We start from the raw sequence: 8,036 nt of genomic DNA, 5'->3' as shown, positions 1-8,036 counted from the left end.
ATGGAACAGGCAGCACCCTCAAACCTTCAGAAGTATGAGATGAACCCCAACAACTTGGAAAGGTGGATCTCTCTCACACGTACCAACACAGACTATCCCCCAATTTAACTGATCCCCAAAGGTTTTTGATTAAATAGTGGAATAGAAAATATGATCCAAAAAAAGTGTATGTATATCACACGTACACAACCACACTGGGCCCCAATTACTATTGTTTGTACCCCTAAAAGGCTAGATGAGGAGTAGGGGGAGTATGGAACAGGCAGCACCCTCAAACCTTCAGAAGTATGAGATGAACCCCAACAACTTGGAAAGGTGGATCTCTCTCACACGTACCAACACAGACTATCCCCCAATTTAACTGATCCCCAAAGGTTTTTGATTAAATAGCGGAATAGAAAATATGATCCAAAAAAAGTGTATGTATATCACACGTACACAACCACACTAGGCCCCAATTACTATTGTTTGTACCCCTAAAAGGCTAGGAGTAGGGGGGGTATGGAACAGGCAGCACCCTCAAACCTTCAGAAGTATGAGATGAACCCCAACAACTTGGAAAGGTGGATCTCTCTCACACGTACCAACACAGACTATCCCCCAATTTAACTGATCCCCAAAGGTTTTTGATTAAATAGCGGAATAGAAAATATGATCCAAAAAAAGTGTATGTATATCACACGTACACAACCACACTAGGCCCCAATTACTATTGTTTGTACCCCTAAAAGGCTAGGAGTAGGGGGAGTATGGAACAGGCAGCACCCTCAAACCTTCAGAAGTATGAGATGAACCCCAACAACTTGGAAAGGTGGATCTCTCTCACACGTACCAACACAGACTATCCCCCAATTTAACTGATCCCCAAAGGTTTTTGATTAAATAGCGGAATAGAAAATATGATCCAAAAAAAGTGTATGTATATCACACGTACACAACCACACTGGGCCCCAATTACTATTGTTTGTACCCCTAAAAGGCTAGATGAGGAGTAGGGGGAGTATGGAACAGGCAGCACCCTCAAACCTTCAGAAGTATGAGATGAACCCCAACAACTTGGAAAGGTGGATCTCTCTCACACGTACCAACACAGACTATCCCCCAATTTAACTGATCCCCAAAGGTTTTTGATTAAATAGCGGAATAGAAAATATGATCCAAAAAAAGTGTATGTATATCACACGTACACAACCACACTAGGCCCCAATTACTATTGTTTGTACCCCTAAAAGGCTAGGAGTAGGGGGGGTATGGAACAGGCAGCACCCTCAAACCTTCAGAAGTATGAGATGAACCCCAACAACTTGGAAAGGTGGATCTCTCTCACACGTACCAACACAGACTATCCCCCAATTTAACTGATCCCCAAAGGTTTTTGATTAAATAGCGGAATAGAAAATATGATCCAAAAAAAGTGTATGTATATCACACGTACACAACCACACTAGGCCCCAATTACTATTGTTTGTACCCCTAAAAGGCTAGGAGTAGGGGGAGTATGGAACAGGCAGCACCCTCAAACCTTCAGAAGTATGAGATGAACCCCAACAACTTGGAAAGGTGGATCTCTCTCACACGTACCAACACAGACTATCCCCCAATTTAACTGATCCCCAAAGGTTTTTGATTAAATAGCGGAATAGAAAATATGATCCAAAAAAAGTGTATGTATATCACACGTACACAACCACACTAGGCCCCAATTACTATTGTTTGTACCCCTAAAAGGCTAGATGAGGAGTAGGGGGAGTATGGAACAGGCAGCACCCTCAAACCTTCAGAAGTATGAGATGAACCCCAACAACTTGGAAAGGTGGATCTCTCTCACACGTACCAACACAGACTATCCCCCAATTTAACTGATCCCCAAAGGTTTTTGATTAAATAGCGGAATAGAAAATATGATCCAAAAAAAGTGTATGTATATCACACGTACACAACCACACTAGGCCCCAATTACTATTGTTTGTACCCCTAAAAGGCTAGATGAGGAGTAGGGGGGGTATGGAACAGGCAGCACCCTCAAACCTTCAGAAGTATGAGATGAACCCCAACAACTTGGAAAGGTGGATCTCTCTCACACGTACCAACACAGACTATCCCCCAATTTAACTGATCCCCAAAGGTTTTTGATTAAATAGCGGAATAGAAAATATGATCCAAAAAAAGTGTATGTATATCACACGTACACAACCACACTGGGCCCCAATTACTATTGTTTGTACCCCTAAAAGGCTAGATGAGGAGTAGGGGGAGTATGGAACAGGCAGCACCCTCAAACCTTCAGAAGTATGAGATGAACCCCAACAACTTGGAAAGGTGGATCTCTCTCACACGTACCAACACAGACTATCCCCCAATTTAACTGATCCCCAAAGGTTTTTGATTAAATAGCGGAATAGAAAATATGATCCAAAAAAAGTGTATGTATATCACACGTACACAACCACACTAGGCCCCAATTACTATTGTTTGTACCCCTAAAAGGCTAGATGAGGAGTAGGGGGAGTATGGAACAGGCAGCACCCTCAAACCTTCAGAAGTATGAGATGAACCCCAACAACTTGGAAAGGTGGATCTCTCTCACACGTACCAACACAGACTATCCCCCAATTTAACTGATCCCCAAAGGTTTTTGATTAAATAGCGGAATAGAAAATATGATCCAAAAAAAGTGTATGTATATCACACGTACACAACCACACTAGGCCCCAATTACTATTGTTTGTACCCCTAAAAGGCTAGATGAGGAGTAGGGGGGGTATGGAACAGGCAGCACCCTCAAACCTTCAGAAGTATGAGATGAACCCCAACAACTTGGAAAGGTGGATCTCTCTCACACGTACCAACACAGACTATCCCCCAATTTAACTGATCCCCAAAGGTTTTTGATTAAATAGCGGAATAGAAAATATGATCCAAAAAAAGTGTATGTATATCACACGTACACAACCACACTGGGCCCCAATTACTATTGTTTGTACCCCTAAAAGGCTAGATGAGGAGTAGGGGGAGTATGGAACAGGCAGCACCCTCAAACCTTCAGAAGTATGAGATGAACCCCAACAACTTGGAAAGGTGGATCTCTCTCACACGTACCAACACAGACTATCCCCCAATTTAACTGATCCCCAAAGGTTTTTGATTAAATAGCGGAATAGAAAATATGATCCAAAAAAAGTGTATGTATATCACACGTACACAACCACACTAGGCCCCAATTACTATTGTTTGTACCCCTAAAAGGCTAGGAGTAGGGGGGGTATGGAACAGGCAGCACCCTCAAACCTTCAGAAGTATGAGATGAACCCCAACAACTTGGAAAGGTGGATCTCTCTCACACGTACCAACACAGACTATCCCCCAATTTAACTGATCCCCAAAGGTTTTTGATTAAATAGCGGAATAGAAAATATGATCCAAAAAAAGTGTATGTATATCACACGTACACAACCACACTAGGCCCCAATTACTATTGTTTGTACCCCTAAAAGGCTAGGAGTAGGGGGAGTATGGAACAGGCAGCACCCTCAAACCTTCAGAAGTATGAGATGAACCCCAACAACTTGGAAAGGTGGATCTCTCTCACACGTACCAACACAGACTATCCCCCAATTTAACTGATCCCCAAAGGTTTTTGATTAAATAGCGGAATAGAAAATATGATCCAAAAAAAGTGTATGTATATCACACGTACACAACCACACTAGGCCCCAATTACTATTGTTTGTACCCCTAAAAGGCTAGATGAGGAGTAGGGGGAGTATGGAACAGGCAGCACCCTCAAACCTTCAGAAGTATGAGATGAACCCCAACAACTTGGAAAGGTGGATCTCTCTCACACGTACCAACACAGACTATCCCCCAATTTAACTGATCCCCAAAGGTTTTTGATTAAATAGCGGAATAGAAAATATGATCCAAAAAAAGTGTATGTATATCACACGTACACAACCACACTAGGCCCCAATTACTATTGTTTGTACCCCTAAAAGGCTAGGAGTAGGGGGAGTATGGAACAGGCAGCACCCTCAAACCTTCAGAAGTATGAGATGAACCCCAACAACTTGGAAAGGTGGATCTCTCTCACACGTACCAACACAGACTATCCCCCAATTTAACTGATCCCCAAAGGTTTTTGATTAAATAGCGGAATAGAAAATATGATCCAAAAAAAGTGTATGTATATCACACGTACACAACCACACTAGGCCCCAATTACTATTGTTTGTACCCCTAAAAGGCTAGATGAGGAGTAGGGGGAGTATGGAACAGGCAGCACCCTCAAATCTTCAGAAGTATGAGATTGTGTTCACTGTACCCCACAAAGATTGAGTTCACTGCACCCCACAATGATTGTGTTCACTGCACCCCACAAAGATTGTGTTCACTGCACCTCACAAAGATTGTGTTCACTGTACCCCCCAAAGATTGTGTTCACTGCACCCCACAAAGATTCTGTTCACTGTACCCCACAAAGATTGTGTTCACTGCACCCTAAAAGGATGTTGTTCACTGCACCCCACAAAGATTGTGTTCACTGCACCCTAAAAGGATGTTGTTCACTGCACCCCAAAAAGATTGTGTTCACTGTACCCCCCCAAAGATTGTGTTCACTGCACCCCACAAAGATTGTGTTCACTGCACCCCAAAAAGATTGTGTTCACTGTACCCCCCAAAGATTGTGTTCACTGCACCCCAAAAAGATTGTGTTCACTGTACCCCCCAAAGATTGTGTTCACTGCACCCCACAAAGATTCTGTTCACTGTACCCCACAAAGATTGTGTTCACTGCACCCCAAAAAGATTGTGTTCACTGTACCCCCCCAAAGATTGTGTTCACTGCACCCCACAAAGATTCTGTTCACTGCACCCCACAAAGGATTTTGTTCACTGCACCCCAAAAAGATTGTGTTCACTGCACCCCAAAAAGGATTTTGATCACTGCACCCCAAAAAGGATGTTGTTCACTGCACCCCAAAAATGATTTTGTTCACTCCACCCCAAAAAGATTGTGTTCACTGCACCCCACAAAGATTGTGTTCACTGCACCCCAAAAAGATTGTGTTCACTGTACCCCCCAAAGATTGTGTTCACTGCACCCCACAAAGATTCTGTTCACTGTACCCCACAAAGATTGTGTTCACTGCACCCCAAAAAGATTGTGTTCACTGCACCCCAAAAAGGATGTTGTTCACTGCACCCCAAAAAGGATGTTGTTCACTCCACCCCAAAAAGATTGTGTTCACTGCACCCCACAAAGATTGTGTTCACTGCACCCCAAAAAGATTGTGTTCACTGCACCCCAAAAATGATTTTGTTCACTGCACCCCAAAAAGGATTTTGTTCACTGCACCCCAAAAAGGATGTTGTTCACTCCACCCCAAAAAGATTGTGTTCACTGCACCCCAAAAAGATTGTGTTCACTGCACCCCACAAAGGATTTTGTTCACTGCACCCCAAAAAGATTGTGTTCACTGCACCCCAAAAAGGATGTTGTTCACTGCACCCCAAAAAGGATTTTGTTCACTGCACCCCAAAAAGATTGTGTTCACTGCACCCCACAAAGGATTTTGTTCACTGCACCCCACAAAGATTGTGTTCACTGCACACCAAAAAGGATTGTGTTCACTGCACCCCAAAAAGATTTTGTTCACTGCACCCCAAAAAGATTGTGTTCACTGCAGCCCAAAAAGATTGTGTTCACTGCAGCCCAAAAAGATTGTGTTCACTGCAGCCCAAAAAGATTGTGTTCACTGCAGCTCACACACAGAAAAATGGATGTGGATCACTGACACCTGCCTATCTCCAATCCCACACCACACAGCAATATCGATTGTAGTTTGTAGAACACAGTTTCCCTAAAATTCAGCAGACTCTGTCCCTAACAGGATTGAGAAGAGATCGTAGATCAGGATTGAGTGCAGATTCACCCCACCCCCCACACAGCAATATCGATTGTAGTTTGTAGAAGACACTGACCCTATAATTCAGCAGACTCTATCCCTAAAATGCCTACAACTCGCCCTGCCTAAACACTCCGACCTGTCCCTCAATTCTATCCGGACACAAATGGTTTTTTCCTGCCTATCTTTCCCTAATCAGCAGCCAGCACGTTGATGTGTGCTCTGTCCCTGATATAAGCAGCATAATGACGCCGCTGCGGCTGCCTCGAACTTATAAAGACTTGGTCACATGCTTCAGACGGCCAATCACAGCTACTAAGACATTTGCAGGCATGGCTGGGATGGCTTAAGGCACACCAGTTAAACGATTGTTGATTGGCTGTTGAAAGCCCGCCATGAAAAGAGCGCCAAAGCATGCAAAACCCGGAAATAAAACGACCGAACACGGATTTTTACCCGAACATACAGTAAAGTGTCCGTGTCCGTGTTCGGGTACAAAAAATCCAATTATTCGGTACGAACACGAATAATACAGTCCGTGTTCGCTCAACACTAATTGTGACATAAGGTGAAGGATCGATGGGTTCGATGGGTTCAGGGTTAGAGGGGCTGGATTCATCTCTTTTTCATGGATAGTGTAGGACCCACTGATAATGGGGTACTTTGACACAGTAGTGGGCTTGAGCACGATATGGCCATATGGTGGGACCAAACCCCTATTTTTATTTATGGACTCTCTTCAGATTTGGTAGTAATTTCTTTTGCATTTGCGCGCTATTCTTTTTTAATATACATGTCTTTTGGTTCATAGCTGCAGCAGCTTTGGAAATACATGGGTATGCTCCCCCAAATTTTTTGCCTGTTTATTATGTATTTGGTCTGACCAGACTATCGAGGTTGAGCAGCCCTCCCCACCCCCCACACACACCTGTACTCAATCAGTGTCCACCATCAAGTGGATATAGGAGGTGTCCCCTGTAGTGCATTTGCACATCTCTCCCAGCAAGGAGTATTATCTCCAACGGTTAGAGGGGCTGGATTCATCTCTTTTTCATGGATAGTGTAGGACCCACTGATAATGGGGTACTTTGACGCAGTAGTGGGCTTGAGCACGATATGGCCATATGGTGGGACCAAACCCCCATTTTTATTTATGGACTCTCTTCAGATTTGGTAGTAATTTCTTTTGCATTTGCGCGCTATTCTTTTTTAATATACATGTCTTTTGGTTCATAGCTGCAGCAGCTTTGGAAATACATGGGTATGCTCCCCCAAATTTTTTGCCTGTTTATAAAGGATCGATGTAGACTTGGATGCTTCTTGTGGAGAACTATCTATTTTCCTGACTTTTAAATAGTGCTGTCCTCTTCCTCCCTATCCCCCAGCCTGCTGACTGGACAATAAAAGAGCAAAAACACACTGTTAAATAATTACACCTGCTCATACCACACTCTTCTTCCAGCAGCACATGTGAATGCAGCTGATTAGCTCCTTAGCGCTGCCTGAGGGATGACTGATTCAGATACTTAAGGTGGAACTTCACAACAACAGTAAAATGAGTCTGTATATGCAGTAAAGAATGCTTGTTATACTCACTGTGGAACCTAAGGGGTTAATCCTCTGCATTGTGTAAAAAGGCTGTTTGATTCTGTCTTCTCTGAAGCGCCCCTTCCTCCACTGTCCAGAACCCACCTTCTTATGGAACAGAGCCTTGTGGGCAAGCTGTACATGCTCAGTTTGGTGTATATTGCTAGAGTTTTTTTTTTGGGAGAGTGATCAGCACAGGGCCAATCAGCACTGTCCAGACAGAGGGTCAGGGGTCCTCGTAGGACAGTTATAGAATAATGAAAACTCCTCCTACAAACTTTACCCAGTGCTCTGCTGGACACTGATAGACTAGGGTGACCAGACGTCCCCAGTTTTCGGACTTGTTCCCGGATTGCAGAGGCAGCGCTAGGTGCAGGGCCGATCCTGGACGGGTGCTGAGGCAGAGGGTGGGGCCAGTGGCATACCAACAGGGGGGCGGTGGTCCACACATTAGGGAGGTGTCAGGCTGGCGTCGCCCTTTGTGTCAGCTTAATTTGAATCTCCGGGCGCCCACCATCACCCAAAGTCCCGCCTCCTGGTTTG

Source organism: Pelophylax lessonae, assembly GCF_965119305.1.
Source record: "Pelophylax lessonae genome assembly, chromosome: 2".
In the NCBI taxonomy this organism is placed as follows: domain Eukaryota; kingdom Metazoa; phylum Chordata; class Amphibia; order Anura; family Ranidae; genus Pelophylax; species Pelophylax lessonae.
The sequence above is the reverse complement of the archived record's forward strand: the minus strand, read 5'-3'. Positions refer to the sequence as shown.